This window comes from Mytilus trossulus, chromosome 11 (genome assembly GCF_036588685.1).
Source record: "Mytilus trossulus isolate FHL-02 chromosome 11, PNRI_Mtr1.1.1.hap1, whole genome shotgun sequence".
In the NCBI taxonomy this organism is placed as follows: Eukaryota; Metazoa; Mollusca; class Bivalvia; order Mytilida; family Mytilidae; genus Mytilus; species Mytilus trossulus.
In genome coordinates this window covers 40,123,763-40,143,113 of record NC_086383.1, presented here as the reverse complement: position 1 = coordinate 40,143,113, position 19,351 = coordinate 40,123,763, and positions in this window count along the sequence as shown.

Sequence of the window (19,351 nt, the reverse complement as noted above, 5' to 3'; positions counted from 1 at the left end):
AAAGAAAAGTATTACTTGAATATAAAAGTTGTTTTATCAAATATGTATGTACATCTTTAAATTGTGAACATATGTATGATATTTTTTACTAAGGCCAGAAACATATGATTTTTATTTTATGTCTCTTCTTAGGCTATTGGTGACTTTTCAATACTGTAACAGTTTATTTTTTACTGAAGTATACAAACCAATTGTCATGCTTTATAACAAACAAATTAAACCAAGCTATCATGACATGTTCAATATAAATTGAATAAGAATAACAAAAAGTTTCCTTTATTGACCATACACACAGTTTTAGATTTTTTTCATTGTAATCAGAATGTAATCATAAAGTAATCAGGATTACAGGGTATTTTGAAAAGTAATTGATTAAATTAAATTATATGTAATCAGAATTTTGGCTGATTAATGATTACAATGATTACTTGAGAAATTGTAATCAATTACAGCTGATTAACGATTACAATTACAATTACCCCAACTCTGATATAGAGTGAGATTCATTCTGTTTTACAATTACTTTTTCACTTGGCCAAAGGAAAGATTTCGTCACATATTTATGAATATTAACTAGCACTAGCCAAATTAACTTTATTCAAGAGGTTTATCAATTTGAGATATTTCAATGTCGGAAAGAAAGATTAACATTATCTTGAATGTTTAGTTATGTTCTTTCTTATTCCTGTAATCAGTTTTGACAATTTCCCTTATATGAATATACTAACATCTATCGTGTTTCAAAAGATTTTAAACATATTGTGACAAATCTAGACTGATAATTGTTATTATTTAACGTATTATTTATTGTATGTAACATATATTTATTTGAATATTGCCGGGTGGTCAATTTCTCGGGTGTGCACAAACACTGATAAGTGCATTGACTTTGATACTCATGATTTAAACTATTTTTACTTTGCAAGCGATAAGGGCCAGTTTTATATGTATATCTTGGTAATGTTTACCTATGAAATACTTTGATTATCCCATCATATAGTGATTTATTTTGGCAAATATCGTTGTGAGATTCAACTTGTTTACGCCTGCCATGCCACCGTTTTGTACTTTCACTTTGCGATCTCATGTTATTATTTGTTTAAGTTAACACTTTATCAATGTGTTAGATAAATTGCGTATTTATTATGTTTGTGCCCCCTTTCATTAATATTGATAGCACAGGGTTTTCATTGATCTCATTTCAGCATTTTATTTATTGCGTAAGGTTATGTAAATTACACCCAAGTTCATACGCCGTATCGAGAAGGGAATGTACTGTCCGTTTAAATATAGCATTATGTAGAAATGTCCTTTTAGTTTCATACGCTTTTAAAGTTAACATAATTCGGACAAGAAGGACACAGTTTTGAAAACTTGATAATGTTTCTTTACTTACGAAAATGAAAAATGTTTGTCTTTTTGTAAACGGTTCTAACAGAAAGACGTAAGAAACGTTGCTTTTGATTGGACGAAATGATGTTTACTCTAACGTCATAGTTAGTGCCAAAAGACACAAACAGGAGCCTGTAGATGAAACATGGCATTGTGAATTAAGTCTTTGAGCTGTCAACTACCTTTTATATTGACCATCCGATTTATTGTTTATCTGTTGAATGATGACTGTGTTTTTGATGTTTATATTAAATAGAAAGAAGTCAAAATGTGACTGAAATAAATACTAGTGTTATGTATTACAAATCTGTTTCTCTGCAATGCCGTTGATTCCACTCCTCCCGAATGATGGTTATAAACAGCCCTATACCAACCCTAGATTTGTTACACTATTATGTCATAATATAATTTGACTGTATAAAAGAGGGGCAAAAGACACCAAAGGGTAAGTCAAACTCATAAATCTAAAGCAAACTGACAACGCCATGGCTAAAAATGAAAGTTATCTTCTAATAAAATCAACCAAACCAGGATTAGTAAAATTGCGTTGTGCGGCGTTGACATTCCTTGATACTAGATTAAACTCTGCTTAACTGTCATCAATGAAGTTGTTCGCTTCTTTGCAAGTCGTATTACAATTAAAAAAATAGTATTTAGAAATCTGCGTGTTATAAAAAGCTTTCTTAATATTCAAAGCAGATGAAAATCAAATCCCTTACGTCTCTCTAACCGTCAATGACATGACTGCTGTCATGTTTGTAAGACAATATAAAAGCTTGTGAAGACACTTGTTGAAAGCGATTTATTTTGATGATGCATCGTTATGTTTTCGAAGATTAAATTCCTGTACTATGAAAAATAAATATTTGAATTTACGAAAAGCAGCAATAAACCTGAATACATTAACTAATTATAAAAAAATACATGACATGTATGAGTGGGTGTAATGCTTATTTTTTATCTTGATGCGGATGTCGATTATTTGTCTATTTGAAAATTATTATCAATTGAAAAGTCAACGCCTCGATATATGTTGATGATCGATATGCAGTTTATAAACTGAACAACTGAACACTCCTCATAGATACAAGGATTGGTATTTTTTTATTTACCCCAGATTCCGGTTTCGTCTTGAAAGACTCACCACTAACGCTCGTATAACAAAAATGTTCAAAATCAAATAAGTACAAAGTTGGAGAGCATTGAAGACCCAAATGTTTCTTTAAAGTTTTGCCAAATACAGCTGAGGTAATCTATTCCTGAGGTAGAAAGGCCTTAGTATTTCAAAAACTCAAAGTTTTGTTAACAGTTAATTTATAATCATGAACATGATAAATAGATCATACTACTTCAAGTCAACACAGAAGTTCTGACTGTATATTTGTTCCATCCGAAAGTAGTTCCTCTTGAAACTTAGTTATAAACAATGCAATGATATCTGTTATTGTTAGAATATATGTATACCGTAAGTATCACATGATGTATGCTTTTTTCATGTTTTTCCCATGGGAAATAAAACTATTAGTAACATGGTTTGCCAGTGACCTAATAAGATATATTTAAAGTCATAAAATTCAATATTGGATGAAAGTTGATTAAATAGTGGTATTGATTTAAGAACATGTACTGATTTTCATCTATTTATTAGCTTTTTATGTGAAAGAAAAATTTTCTAAATATCTCTGTTGTATAAACGAAAGCATGTAATGAATAAACAAAATCTTATTAGGGACACCGGAATACAAGTGACATGCCATCTGCTATATTCTACACTAATAAATCAAAGTAAAATTACTCAGGTGATGAAACATGTTTCCTATTTGAAGCATCATGTACTGGAATAAGAATAGTATCATTTGATTGAAGAATAGCATGTATGAAAATAGATTGGCATGAATTAAAAATTACACATTTCAAAACACTTCTGCATATGCTAACAGACTACAGCATTTGTCCTAGTCTGTATTTCTACATGAAAAAGGAAAACGGCACACAATTGGTCGATTAACATAAACAGACACAATAGGTTAACAAGTCACAAGTCACATATTTGAGTATGGCAGTCAACATGGTGTTATCATTTTAATATTGACAAAGTCAAATAAATATATCAACAAAACGTATTCTGTACAACATATAGAAGCAAACAATACAAGTGTTGTTTTTTTGCAAATAAAGCAAACTTAGAATAGGTTTGAATCTTGGTTTAGAAAAATTCGTTATTGAAATATCGACGTATTTTGGATGTTACATTCAATGTGTGTATGCAAGACGTGATTTCAGTCTTAAAAAGACTCATCGATGACACTTGAGATGAGAATTGTAAAAAAAAAAAAAAAAAAAAAAAAAATACCTATGTAAAGAGTGTGACAAATAATTAATTTCGCAAGTTTCTGAAGCTAAAGTGTTTATTCAAGCGGTAAAAAATCCTGAGTATTACGACGGGTATCAATTTTTCATTCAGTTAACACATGAACATATCTTTTTACACAGAAGGGCTAAGTACTCAGCTGGATATTTCTCTAGGTAGGAAACTTTCTACAGCAGTGGAACAGTTTATTATAAAGGCATGCGATAGAGATGTTTTTCGTTTTGTCAGAATTAGAAATTAAGAAATTGCTTTTAAAACCCAACTTGAAAACATTTTAAAAACAACACCACATGCTGACGAGTAACCAATAAATGCATTTGTTGTCATAATGTCGAATATCAGAAAAAATATTGTTGAATGCTTAGTTTAAACATGTTTAATTCTCTTTGAAAATGACATCATGAAAATAATGTATATGATTGCCATAGAAACAACATTGTCAAAAAATACTCTGCGTAAAATAATTCATTTAGGGACCCATAATTTCATCAACTTATCAAATTAGAGTTATCTTAGAATAATGATGCATTTACTAGAGAATAATTGTAGGATCAGGGCTAAACTATCTTCTATAAGATTGGTTTTAATCTGATGTGGCTAATGGCATATTCCAGAAATATGATAAAGTAGGCACAAAAAGTTACTGTGACAAATATTTCATGTTAATAACGTTAACTATACAGTGTTTTGTAGTGACGAGAATCAAATTTAACAAGATAGTATGATTGTCCTAAGATGTACTATTACAAACACAATATATAAACAATAAACAATTTGCCATTTTAGATTTTAATGAATTTGGGTAATATTTCCAAAACCGTACACACAAACGTTGTGATTGGTTTAAACGTGATAATCAATATAAATTCAACCAATGTTGTAAAGTAATTATCGTGTTGGTGTACGAACAATGAGATTACCCATATTCCTCTAGATTCTGAAAAGGCGAATTCATGACAATGGAGAAAAATTTAAACAGAAAATCCAATGGTATAGTATGTATAGATAATTACTAACGAGAGTCAACTATGGAAAAAAAAAAACATGCTTTGGACGTAACAACTCTTAGACAGGTGCACTAAAACGCAGCACTTTACATATCTGGCTGACACGTTGTTTCCTTGAACATTGCTTTGAAATGCGTTGAATATGTATTTAAACGTTTTTTTTCGATCATACTCATGTAATATGTCGTCAGCACAATGGCTGGATGAAAAAAGGTCAAATCCCTATGTTTTATTTGCCGACTCTTTAAATTTTTCAGACATGTATATCAGCAGTGTAACTGATTTGCAGAGTACATGTAATATTTTGTAACAGTTACGCGCTTTCTCGATCTGAAAAAAACGATGGCTTGATATATTTAGATAGCGAGATGTTCATGTTTGCTTTTGTAACGGGTAAAGGGATAACGTGAAAATAAATTCCATGAAAACGAATGCATAGGCTCGCTTTAATCTTATAACTAAAGTAAATTGTAAACGATTTTTAAAAATTTAGTTATCACAATAAAGGTCCTTTCAATTCGTAACAAATCAACCGTAACATTAAAATGTAGTGTATACGCCTTGTATTTAATTGACTAACTGTGTCAAAATGAAGTTAAAAAAAAGACGTCACGCCGCAACTACATGTAAGGTGGTCAGTGAACAATAACTATGGATACGTGTTTGTCAAATGTTAACAACTTTATAAATGCAACCATTTCAGTATCTGCCAAAGTACTAAATCAGAGTTGATGAATCTGCCTAAATAAAAGTTGCTTTAATTGAAATATACTTTGTTGACCCAAAATTGCAAAAGTTTACACCCGTGTGAACAGAACTGCCAACGGTATGCGATAGAAATTTCACATACATTGTATAAACCCTAGCCAAACAATTGTGCTGTACAAACCTTAATTATAATTTTGTGACAGGATTAAAACTTTCATGAACAAAATGCCAGTCTATTTTCTGACATCCATAACAGTTTTATTGTTATTGTATCATGGTATTGTAGGCAAATTAATGAGGTCATATATATGTGTTCAACAACAGTGTAATTCCCGTTTGTGTAACAAAACAGATATGCCCATGTGTGTTAAAAGGATGGATAGTTTCATTTGTTCAACAACATAGTTAATATCATTTTGTTACTAAATTTACAAGATCAATAGAAATTATTGAAAAGAAAAAAACTGAACTCTTTTGTCAATGTGTTGATCAAACATGAACTGAAAAAGACTTCCATGACATGAGGTAGATTTTAGAAAAATGCACAGCAAGTTATTAATTCCTTAAACAAACATGTGCATATTTTGGTCAAATTATACAGCAATTACATACACGTACGGACAGTTTTTTCAGGGCACATGTTATCATCATGAAATTATATTTTAAGAAAATATATCTTCTGAGGTACATGTATTGGTCCAATAATGAATATTTTATAACAGAACAAATTTGAGATACAGCAATAGAAAGTTTCACTGTACAGATTACTACTTTTTGTTTGGTTTGTCAATGAAATTAATAGTTTTAAAGACATTTTGCTACAAGATACGTTATCAGATCCTGATGTTGAGCGATAGGGTTATTAAAACAGTATATTTTTTAAAAAAGACTGAATTATATTGTTTGGTTTTAATTGTGTAGTCATTTGACATGTTTGCACTCGGTTTTAAGTCAATCCCAAGTTCTAATGGTTTGGTGTAGCTAATGCTTTGTTATTTTATGTCTTTCTCCGACCTTCAGTTGTTATGTTGAACACGTGACATCTGTTTTTCCTTTTTTAATTCATGACATGACTGTACGGTTTGTATTAATTCCCACACCACGAAATGCATACATAGATGCACATTTCTTAAAATTCAAATAAAAATGAGCTTTAAATAATTTATTTTTGTTAAACATGTTTTATTTTCTCATCAAATATTACTCTTCGACAAACACATGATAATGATAGAAGATAAAGGTTTATTGCAAATGTAGTGACTTCTGATAAAAACAAATTAATCAAATCTGTTGGCAAGCTTCTGACTATCACTGTTATTTTAAAATTATTCAATGGTTTTGTAAAACAAATTATCGGTTTGGTATCTACATGTATAATGCGATAAGGAATGAACTTATAGTATAGATTCTGGGTACTGACATTTTTTATCACCTTAATAAGGTGTTATAGTATTCTTTTGTTTGTTTTTATGAATATAACTTTAACTATTTGGTCGGTTTCATACGTATGACTTGGCACAGTACTCAAACATTCCGTCATTGTGTTATTGTTTTATGATGCTTTTTTTTATTTTTGCTCTTCATATTTGTGGATAGGCTTTGTCTTTATGCCTTTTAATGAATGTAATATGTTCAAATTCAAATGGTGTTTGATGCTTATCAATATATAAGAATTTACGACAACATACTTGAATGCATGCTTAGTTTGGACATTTTTATTGCAATTCAAAATAACTACATATCACCTTTAGCATGACAATTACAAAAAAAATATTAATACTAGTCTAATAGTAAGACAGAAAGGCCATTACATCATGTTGGGAATTAAGGTCATATAATATTGTAAGCACGATATTGCCGTGAACTTTCACGACTTGACTGCGGTTTTCTAAATAAATACAGTTTGTGTGAAATTTCAAATTTTTTACCAGTTTTGTTTTTGTAAACAGATTGCTAATTTGTCAAAATTTAATATTGCAATAGATAGAAAGCAACACTCACAGTCAAATAATAGTAAAGATAAACAAAGATAAACCTATGTGTGTCCGCATTTGTAAGTTGTCCTTGCTTCAGTAGGAGGACCTGTCTTGTTGACTTTAGCATGTATTAATAAAACACATCTTGGGTTGTCACAATCGACGAAAATGCAATCAAGAGTGTGACTACGAATATCATTTCCTATATGTGGCACACATGAAACAAAATCTACAAATAATAATGACGGTTTAATAAGGTCCTTAGAACGGGAAATCAGGTGTTGTGTCGAAGGTTATCTTACTGCTTGATAATCTAGTTGATAACCGATGAGTTTGAGTATAGAAGGAAGCAGATGACTCTGTGTGCAAATGACACAGTGTTTAGAAATAAAGAATTACAGGTGAAATACGGCCTTTAACACAGAGCATGGGCTCACAACCAACAATAAGCTATAAAAGGCCCACATATTACTTGTGCTTAAACAAACCAATCAGTAAAATCAACGATATATTATATACGAGAAACGCGAACAAGTAATGTACCAAATAAACAAACGATAACCACTGAATAACAGGTTGCTGGCTTAGGCATGTTTGGGCAGTGGCAAACAAATGCAGAGGGTTGAAACGTTTAAATGGGCGCCAATGTTTTCTAATACCTGAAAAAATGTTACGTTATAAAGTAGTCTGTACTTAAGCAATCAGTTCGAACAGTCAACAAATGATGTCTTTACATCTATGGTATGGTAGGTTGTGATGGCTAATAGGTTAGGATACGGGGTTTAAGCCTATCTTTTTTTTAGCATTGTAAAAATCTATTATAATTAGTAAGCCATTGTGCTTATTGTTGAAGGACTTAATGTGAAGTGTAGTTGTAAATATATGTGTCATTTAATGTTTTGGGGAGGGTGGTCTCTCTGGCAATCATATCTCCTTATTTTCATATTCACTGAAGACATCATTCTCCTTGATGAGTCTAGGTTTTCTTATTATAAAAACGTGATATAAGATAGAGCAGAATACAAGCACCGGTTATGTCATTGTCGTATGACTCCTGTGTAAATCTTTATATAATAAGGCTATAAACAATAATAAAAAACTGTTTTCAATCATGAGATCATCATCCAATTTCCGTTTCAGAAAGATCTATGTCATGACGACGCCGATATAATTTAACAGGTTTTTTTTTATGACATACTTATTAACCTGTCAAATTGAATATAGAAGAGTCATTACTTTAACTAAGTTTTCCATACATATCTTGTTTATAAATGGTAACTTTGCATTTAGATAAAGAGAAATTGTCTACAAATTATGACCAGACTATATATGAGGTGTATGTTACATCCCATACATTATTACAGGGTAATGAAATAAACATAATTGACGTATAATCCAATGAACTCTTCTGCAATATATGGTGCTTTCTATATTGCTATGGAATAACAATGCGATAACGTCAGAATATTTGAATACGTGTCGTGTATGTTTTATGCCAAGAACTTAATTAAATGGTTTGAAATCATATGATTTATTTTTCGATGAAATCTGTGGTTCCGTTAATCGAAATCGAACTTATTACCATAAGACATAATTAGTCAACTATGTATGGGTCCTCGGAGGGTAGATGAGTGGTCTTAAAGACACTAAGGTTGTGGATTTAACTACAGCATATGACATATGCACTTGACTCCAATCTAAATTAACTAGGCTTGAAAGTTATTTTACAGAAGGTTAATTATTCTCTGGGCACACCGATAAAACCCTACAACCACGATTAACACAATGTTAACAAAAGTTGCATTAAATATCAATCAAGCAATCAGTCAATCGGCAGAGTTAGCAGCAGGAATCTTTCCGAATGTCCCCAAATTGTCAGAAACTGTCATTATAAACAATGATCTGGAACAGTCTGTATGACAGTTCTAGATATATTGGCACCTTAAAAACAGTTAATGACACAATAATGCGGTATTACCTTAGAGCAAATACTGAAACGTTAAACTTTGTCATATTTAAAAAGTACGGCCTTGAAGCTGATCATGGCAGTTTCATTTAAAAATAACTATTTTTAGAATTTTATATTTTAGTCGATTAAGATATGTTTATAGATATAGGAAGATGTGGTATGAGGGCCAATGAGACAACTCCTCCAAAAGAGACCAACATGAAACATAAAGAAATAACTATAGGTCACCGTACGACTTCAACAATGATCAAAGTCAATACCACATAGTCAGCTATAAAAGGCCTCTGAATGACGTGTGAAACATTTCAAACAAAATAAACTAACGGCCTAATTAATGTACCAAATATAAACGTTACGAAGGGCGTGCGAGATGAGTATACTATACCAAACAGCTGGTGACTGTGGTCATTTGTATTAATATAGCCTTCAACAATTGATATGTGGTCATTGACCATATACATGTAATGATATAATTATCTAATATAATCCTATTTATTAGAATTAATTCTATTAATCAATGTAAGTCACTGCTCTATAAACACTTTGAATTCGTATTGTTATAAATAGCATGGATTTAAAATAGTATCTGGATAAACTGAAAATCAAGTTGGTTCATCAGAACTTTGAATTGTTTAGGGTTGTTATACTTATTGGTCCATGTTTCTTATTTACCATCTTATAAGTATATTTGCATTGCAAGTTATAGAAATTGACAATGATGGTCGGTTGAAGACAAAACTTTACGACAAAAGAGATGATTTCAGCTTTCCAATTGTGAACTTTCCATTTCTAAGTAGCAACATTCCAGCAGCACCTGCATACGGGGTATATATCTCCCAATTGATACGATATTCCCGTGCTTGCATTTCCTATCATGATTTTCTTGATAGAGGGTTACTGCTCACAAGGAAGCTATTAAACCAAGAGTTCCAAATGGTGAAGTTGAAATCATCCCTTCGTAAATTTTACGGACGCCATCACGAGTTGGTTGACCGTTATGATATCGGATATGTTCCGTCGTAACTACAATCCCCTTCCCTTTCATGAATTTCACCTACCGAATTAGACTATTTACCGGATTTGTAATCACATAAGCAACACGACGGGTGCCGCATGTGGAGCAGGATCTGCTTACCCTTCCGGAGCACCTGAGATCACCCCTAGTTTTTGGTGGGGTTCGTGTTGTTTATTCTTTAGTTTTCTATGTTGTGTCATGTGTCCTATTGTTTTTCTGTTTGTCTTTTTCATTTTTAGCCATGGCGTTGTCAGTTTGTTTTAGATTTACGAGTTTGACTGTCCCTTAGGTATCTTTCGTCCCTCTTTTATAATTGAATAACTGCATATCACTAAACAATTTTAGAATAAAAATAAATTATACATATTTTGAATATATTGAATAAATAAATATCCTCATGGTATTAGCCTAAATGGGGGGAGGGGGTTGGGTTCGAAATGGTAAGTGTATGAAAAGGCTATAGTTACCAAAGGAGGTTTTTAATGTAGTCGGAATTAAAAATATCATGGATGAACAATACAAAAAATATAACACGATACCACGCAATGTCGTTTTCAGTTTATTTTCTACTAATGAGTTGGAATGTATCTGGTGTATCTTTTGCTTCTCTATCAAAATGAAAGCAATAGCAACACGAAAGTATTCACACAAAAAAAACGACAATAAACTAAGGTACAATCAACTTTGATTTATCGGAGGATTGTTCAGAAATGTACTAATTATTTGTATTGTCGATATAAAATTTTGCAGGAATGTATTAGAACGTCTGTAGCGTATCCGTGTTTATACATGACATATACGTGTCGTTATTGTCTTCTAAATCATCATCATCAGGTTCCACAAAACTACAGAGTAAGCCACTTAAATCGGATCACTATAGAGAACTGTTTTTTTTTCAAATAAAGCCTTCCGTAAATTTTACGCCAGGAGGGGCTGAGTTATAACACGTTTTTGCGTCAATACTTTTTATTGGTATTTGTTGATAGTTTCCTCGTCAATACACATTTGTAACTGGTTCTTGAACTATTGCATTTTTTATATTGTGATCTGTAACACCTGTTTGCAGTTGTTAATTATAGTCAACGAGATGTTGTTAAGGTAAGGGATGCTGATCGAGGGAAAATTAGGGGTTACATCAGATCAGTTGATTGCATTGTACTGATCTATGATAATAAGTATTCGATTTGCTTATTGTTGAAGGTCTACGTTATGTAGTATAAATTATTATTGTTTATATCTGTGTCATCTAGTCATGTGGTTGTCTCATGTGCAAGCATAACTTGTTAATTGTAATGAAGACGTCAAATTCTTCGACAGAACACCTGTATTGTTAATTAGTTTCTTCTTGTTATTAATTAATTATCACATAATATATACACACCTTTTTATATAATCAGACTGACTGTATAAACTTGCAGAAATGACGACAAACCTCATGAATATGCTTCCTCATTGTATCTACTTCAAATATGAACAAGTAGAATATGTTAATACTAACTAAACGTATAACAGTTCAAGTACCGTTTATCTACGTTAAGTACCACAATTATATGAACTGTAAACATTTTGACCAGATAGTATAACAAATGCAAATAAAAAATGTTTATCGTATGGTTGCACGTTATATAACGATGAACAAATTGTGAATTTGCACATCAAATGTATCCAGTGAATTTAGCAACTGACCTGTTTTGTATGCATTTGTCATGACCATGTACGTCTGCTTATTGAGTATTCAACACCATGCGATCATCATGTAAATTTAATTGTAGCACTATATGTGTCACCAATGACGCCGATAACATTGTACAGTTTATTTTAATAACATAATTATTAACCTGACAAATTGAATTTTGAAGAGTCATTACTTTAACTAAGTTTACCATATATATATATATTGTTTATAAATGGTAGCGTTGCATTTAGATAAGTGGACATTTGATTTAATAATTCTCGTAGGTTTGCATGTTATATCCTGATGAACTATTTGTTGACTTAAACTCTAGAGGTATCCGGTATGTTTAGCTACACACAGGTTTTATATTCATCTGTAATGACTATGTACTTGTGCTCATTTAGTATTTGACATTGGTGGTTCTCATTGGGACATCACACTACAGAATTAAAAAAAACTAGCATGATAAAATTATTTGAAACTCCTTCTTCCTTGGTGTCTCAGTTTTCATATTATACACATGCGAAATAACATAGAGCAGCACACGTACATCGGTTATGTCATTATCTTATGATTTACTGTATATTCATTTTCAAATAAGGCTATAAACAATAATGAGTTACTCTTTGAATCATGAGTCCATCAACTTATTTCCGTTTCAGAAAGCTTTTTGTCATCAACGACGCCGATAATATCTCATAGGTTATTTTTATGACATAATTATCAACATTTAAAATGAATTTCGAAGCGTTGTCATTTTAATATAGTTCTTAATATACATGATATATCGATATTATTTATTAGTTACAACTTTTCACTTAGGTTAGGAAAATTTATCTACAAATTTACGACCACATTGTGAGGTGTATGTGACATCAAATACATAATACAGAGTATTGAACGGAAATAAGTGTTGTTGAATTATCTTCAAATGAACTCTTCTGCAGTACCAATGTTGTTTTCTATATGGTCAAGTAAGTCATTGGTATGTTTAATGTCAAAGTCTTAATTGGACGGTTAAAAATTGTATGATTTAAGTTTTGTTGAGAAAAATTACGGCCTAAATATGTACAAATGTACAAAAAATGTAACACATAAACAAAAAAACACCACTGAATAACAGGCACTTGACTTGGAACATGCACATACAGCGTCTCACAAATTAAATTCATATACTACGCATATCAGGCTGAGCTCGTTGTATACGCGAGGTACCATTATTTATTTCTTTTATATATACAAATGTATATTACTAACTTTACTCACTGGCCATTGAAATTTATAATATAGAACATTGTAACCACCTGAAATATGCAAGAAAACATTTTGATTCTTTTTTTTAATATTTTGATTTTTTTATTTCGGTTTTTATTCTGACTATTAAACATTGTTTTTTTCAAGATAATTAAATGTATTACATGTATACCATGTTGTAGTCCCATAATATAAGAGTTATGCTTTAGATTTGTTTTATGGTGACACCTTATCATCTAATTTATTTTTGTGTTGTATTTCTTTTTCATTAATGTGTCAGATTTTAACATTATGTTTACACAATTGTGAGATTTGTAAAGGCTAAAATATTGGTTTGAATAATTCTTACATTTTTATCTTATTACTTTTAGTCAATTTTTTCAGAAAGATTAACAGGAACAAATGAAATCAACTTTTCTCAAATATATCTAAACGTTCAATGATAGGGTTTAAAGAAAGTCACTCCTAAATAGTATTTATCAAAGTACATACAGCTAAAGCGCTATGACATAAGTATGATATATCAAACGGTTGGAGATTTTGGTTATTTGTATTAATATCGCCTTCAATAATGGATATTTGGTCATTGACCATACGTATGGTGTGATATAATTATTTAATCCTAATTAACAGAAATAAATCTTTTCATCAATGCAGTAGGTATATTCATCAACGCAAGTCACTGTTCTGGACCATATGTTTGGTGTGATATTATTATCGAATATAATCCTTTTAATCAGAAGTAAATATATTCATCAACGCAAGTCACTGTTCTGGACCATATATATGGTGTGATATTAATATCGAATATTATCCTTTTCATCAGAAGTGAATATCTTCATCAAGGCAAGTCACTGTTCTGGGCCATTTGTTTGGTGTGATATCATTATCGAATATAATCCTTTTCATCAGAAGTAAATATATTCATCAACGCAAGTCACTGTTCTGGACCATTAGTATGGTGTGATATCATTATCGAATATAATCCTTTTCATCAGAAGTAAATATATTCATCAATGTGAATCACTGTTATAGAAACTTTTTCGTTGATGTTATAAACTAGCACGTACCAAAGCGCTTTGGTGAAAAAATTGAAAATCATGTTAACTTAGTGAATCGTAACTTTACTTTATATGCGTTAGACAAGTAAGGACGTGAAATGAACATAACTCGTATCATTAGTGAAGGGATAAAGGTAGTAATGAAAGTAAAACACGATCAAATGTCAAATGATTTTACGAAGGCGTCATTTTTTCAAATCCCTAAAAGCGATTAAAAAAATAGAAAAAAAAAAATAAGGAAACAAATAGACACACTGTTATTCAATGATCGATGTCCAAAGCTGTGTTGGGAGGAGACAAATTCTAAATTTAATTATAAATGATGTCAAACTGTTATGAAATCAGCTTTTAATTTCATAAAATGTTGCAAATTAAATTATGTATATACTCATGATACAGATAATGTTATTTGAAATCCATACATGTCGCAGTAAAATGTTTAAATTTTACATAATAAAGCAGGATCAAACACGATTACACAACATTATCTATTATAGAGACCGCTCTGAAATGTTTAAAACCTGAAATTATTTTAATCCTGGTATATTATATATATTAATTCTAAACATGAAGATGTGGTATAATTGCCAATGAAAAACTCTCCACACGAGACCAAGTGACTCAGAAATAAACAATTACAGGTCACCGTACAGCCCTCAATAATAAACAAAACCCATATCCCAAAGTCAGCTATAAAAGGCATCGAATACACATGTGTGAAAGACTTCAAATTAGAAAACTAGCAGCCTAATGTTTGTATTATAAATGAACGAAAAACAATTATGCAACACATCAACAAATGACAAAAAAATAAATACAGTCTCCTGACTTCAGTTAGGCGCATACCGTATACAGTATGTACATTGATGACAGATTTAAAAGTAGATGAATGTAATGCATGTAGCAGACTGAGCCTCGTTGTATACGCAAGGTATCCAAAAACACTTTAAAATATTAAATATATCAGAAACTATTCTCACTGACCATTTAAACGGATAATTAAGAATATTTTAATCATTTGAAACTATGAGAGAACATTTTCATTAGTCTTAATACCTTATTAAGTTTTTTTCTGTTTTTTAATCTGACTATTTAACATCATTCTCTAAGATAATTTAATGTCACATATCATTGTCTATTCCCATAATGCTAGGAAATTGCTTATTTTTATTGTTTTATGGTGTGAACATATCATGTTTTTTTTGGTAATATTTTTTTTAAATGCTAAGTTTAATATGTCAGATGTCAACATTTAGTTTATAAAGTATATGGCTCTTTTGGGATTCACCGAGGCTTAACAACTGATTCGCATATGTCGTACGTTTTATCTTATCATTTGCTATATGAGTATAAGATATCAAACAGCTAGTGACTGTGGTCATTTGTATTAATATCACCTTCAACAATTGATATGGGGCAATTGACCATATGTGAGGTGTGATATAATTATCTAATATAATCCTATTAATTAGAATTAGATATATCCATTCATGTAAGTCATTCTCTTAGACCATATTCATGGTGTAATACCATTATTTAATATAATCCTTTTCATCAGTAGTAAATCTATTCATCAATGTAAGTCACTGTTCTAGAAATATTTTCGTAGATGTATGGCGTATTGAATTCTTAACCTGGTACCTTTTGTTGGCTAACATTCGTGTGTTTCTGTCCTATATAAACTCCTATTTATTTGTGTTAAAGTCCTGTCATGTTATGTTGTCATTTCAATGTTATTTTTAGCATTGCCATAAAAGCTGAAATTTTTGGCATGCCACTAAACAAGGTTAAACCCAAATTTTTTCTTATATTTTCTGTAACAAGTCAGGAAAATGGCCATTGTTTTGTAAAGTTCGTTTATGTGTGTGTGTTACATAATAATGTTGTGTTCTTGTTGTGTCGTTGTTATCCTCTTATCTTTGATGCGTGTCCCTCAGTTTAATTTGTAACCCGGATTTGTTTTTTTCTCAATCTATTTATGAGTTTCGATTATCAGTATACTACTGTTGCCTTTATTAATAAATAATATGTATTAAAGCGCTTTTGTGACGAAACTGAAAACCATGTTTGTGAAATAATTCAATTTTCAAGCATAACGGAATTTAGGAGCGGTCTTGAAAATCGAATATAAGTTTAAGGGATGATGGCAGTAATACAACTAATAAACAATCTAAATCAAAAATAGTCAAATGATGGCGACAATATTTTAAATCTTGTACAGACTGTATAATCTCATTCCCTAAAAGGTTCATCTGAAGGTCACAAGAGCTACTATATAAAATATTCAGTGTTTGTTTTACAAATACAACAAATGATCTTTAGATCCACGGTGCTGAACATTACTAGGTATGTATGCATTCTACTTTCATTTTTTTATTATATCATTAGGAACGCCCAAAATCGAATATTTGAAAGCCAAGTATTAATGAAAGTTGAAACATTCGACGAGCTGGATTATTATTTTCAAATTTCTATACAACATAATAAAACGTTAAGGAGGTGTGCGATATGATTATAATATATCAAACAGCTGGTGACTGGTCAGTTGTATTAATATCGCCTTCAACAATTGATGTGTGGTCATTGACCATATGTATGGTGGGATATACTTATCTAATATGATCCTATTTAACAGAAATAAATCTGTTCATTAATGCAAAAGATCTATTCATCAATGTAAGTCACTATTCTGGGCTATATGCATGGTGGGATATAATTATAGAATATAATCCTATTAGACCTTTTCAACATCTTTCGACAGCGACTAATGACACCTACAGTTTACATGTAAGATGGAGGGGTCGTCTCAACGACACAAACTATCATGATTATCATTGCGTATACAGTTTTGAATTGGCAGTTATATGCTGCCTTGAAATAAAGCTACAGAATATATTTATATCGAACAAAATATTAAATAACATTTTTTCCTGTCATTTGATTTATATGTATTAACACATTTCACGGTGAATTGATTTAACAATTACTGCAATTATTTTCGCATTCCGATCAGCTTTCTCTTCAATTTTATGATTTTTTTGTAAAGCGTTCATCGAAGATTATACCGCATTTCGATAACGATTTAAAAATGTGTTTTTATGAAACTTTCAAAATTTATGAACCATGATTTCTACATTGTCCGTCAGTCCGTCCGTTACATACTTGTAAACACGGTGGCGTGGGTGTTTTTCTACTAATTTTTACCCTACTTACATGTAATGAACATTTTCAATTTCGGGTTGGGTTAAAACTTATTGATTTCAAAGGTCAAAGAGAAAGGACTCATCGAATTGTATATCAACGAGACACTATACCGATTCAATTTACCTTTTTGAGATGATACATTTCTGTAAAGATTTTTATTAATTTATTCTATTTTTTTTTTTGTTGGAAGGGGGGGGGGGTTGAATTCTCGTTTCAATGTAACAATATCTAAGCAGTAGCTATCTGCGTATGTAAATATATTTTAACTTATTAGTTACTATGACAGAAAATCTAAAAAATATATCCTCCGCAAATTGAGCCACAGTAATTCTGGTCATCGTCCTTATCATGCCATAGACAATTCTGGATATATTTGCTACGTAGAGAATGGAATTCTGGGTAATCAGAATAATGCCCAAAAATTCACGTTAATGGAATCGGGAAAGATGGTCCCCTGTATATCCCGGAAGACAGTGTTCTCCTAGCCGGCCATGAAAGCAAAATATATCCCCATCGTCAACCTTCGGTATCATTTTTTACAACACCTCAGATTAACCCGTAAGCCAAAAAATTTGAAGATAAAGTGTAAAAAAAATGTAATCGTGCCATCGGTAAAAACAGAATTCAAGTTTAAATCAAAATTTAACGAATTAAAAAGATATAAAGTAATTTGTGCATTATGGATGTAGCCAAGGCCAAAACTAACAAATATTGAAGAAACATCTGCCGCCTTTGTCATGTTTGTAAAAAAATAAATTTTTCCCTTCATTTTCCGAACTGCTAGAGGCTCTCCGTCTTTAAAGATGAGACGCAATTTAAAGACCATCCTTTTCTTCATAATAAATAACAAAATTCATGGCATTTGGACTTTGTTGGAAAGTTGTATAATTACCAGTCAAAAACATTTCAAACAATGAAATCAATAGTGATCAATACCATTATTTTCATTTTTGTTTCTTAGACGACCCCTCACATATTACCTGTCGTCGTTGTTCTCAACTGTAGGTGTAGAGAATTGTTGAAAAGGTCTATTAATCTAAATCTAAAATTTAATCTATTCATTAATATAATAGATCTATTCATCAATGTAATAGATCTATTCATCAATGCAATAGATCTATTCATCAATGTAATATATATATTCACCAATGTAATAGATCTATTCATCAATGTAATAGATCTATTAATCAATGTAATAGATCTATTAATCAATGTAATAGATCTATTCATCAATGTAATAGATCTATTCATCAATGTAATAGATCTATTCATCAATGTAATAGATCTATTCATCAATGTAATATATATATTCATCAATGCACGTCACTGTTTTAGACCATGTGTATGGTGTGATATCATTATTTAATATAATCCTTTTCCTCAGAAGTAAATCTGTTAATCAATGAAAGTCACTGCTCTTGAAACATATGCATACATGTTTTTAAATGACATGTATTTAAGCGCTTTTGTGAAGACACTTAAAATCAAGTTGGTTAATACTGACTTCGCCTTGTATACCATATACCAATTTAGAAACCTTATTCAAATATTTAATAAATGGATAACTACAGCAATCAATGTAATGTACGATCAAATGCAAAAATAATTTAACGAAGGCGACAATATTTCACATTTTCAAGATAAAACAAAAGAAACTGACAAAAACTTTGCTTTTCGATGATCGAAGTTCAAAACTTAATACAACCTTTAAAAAGAAAC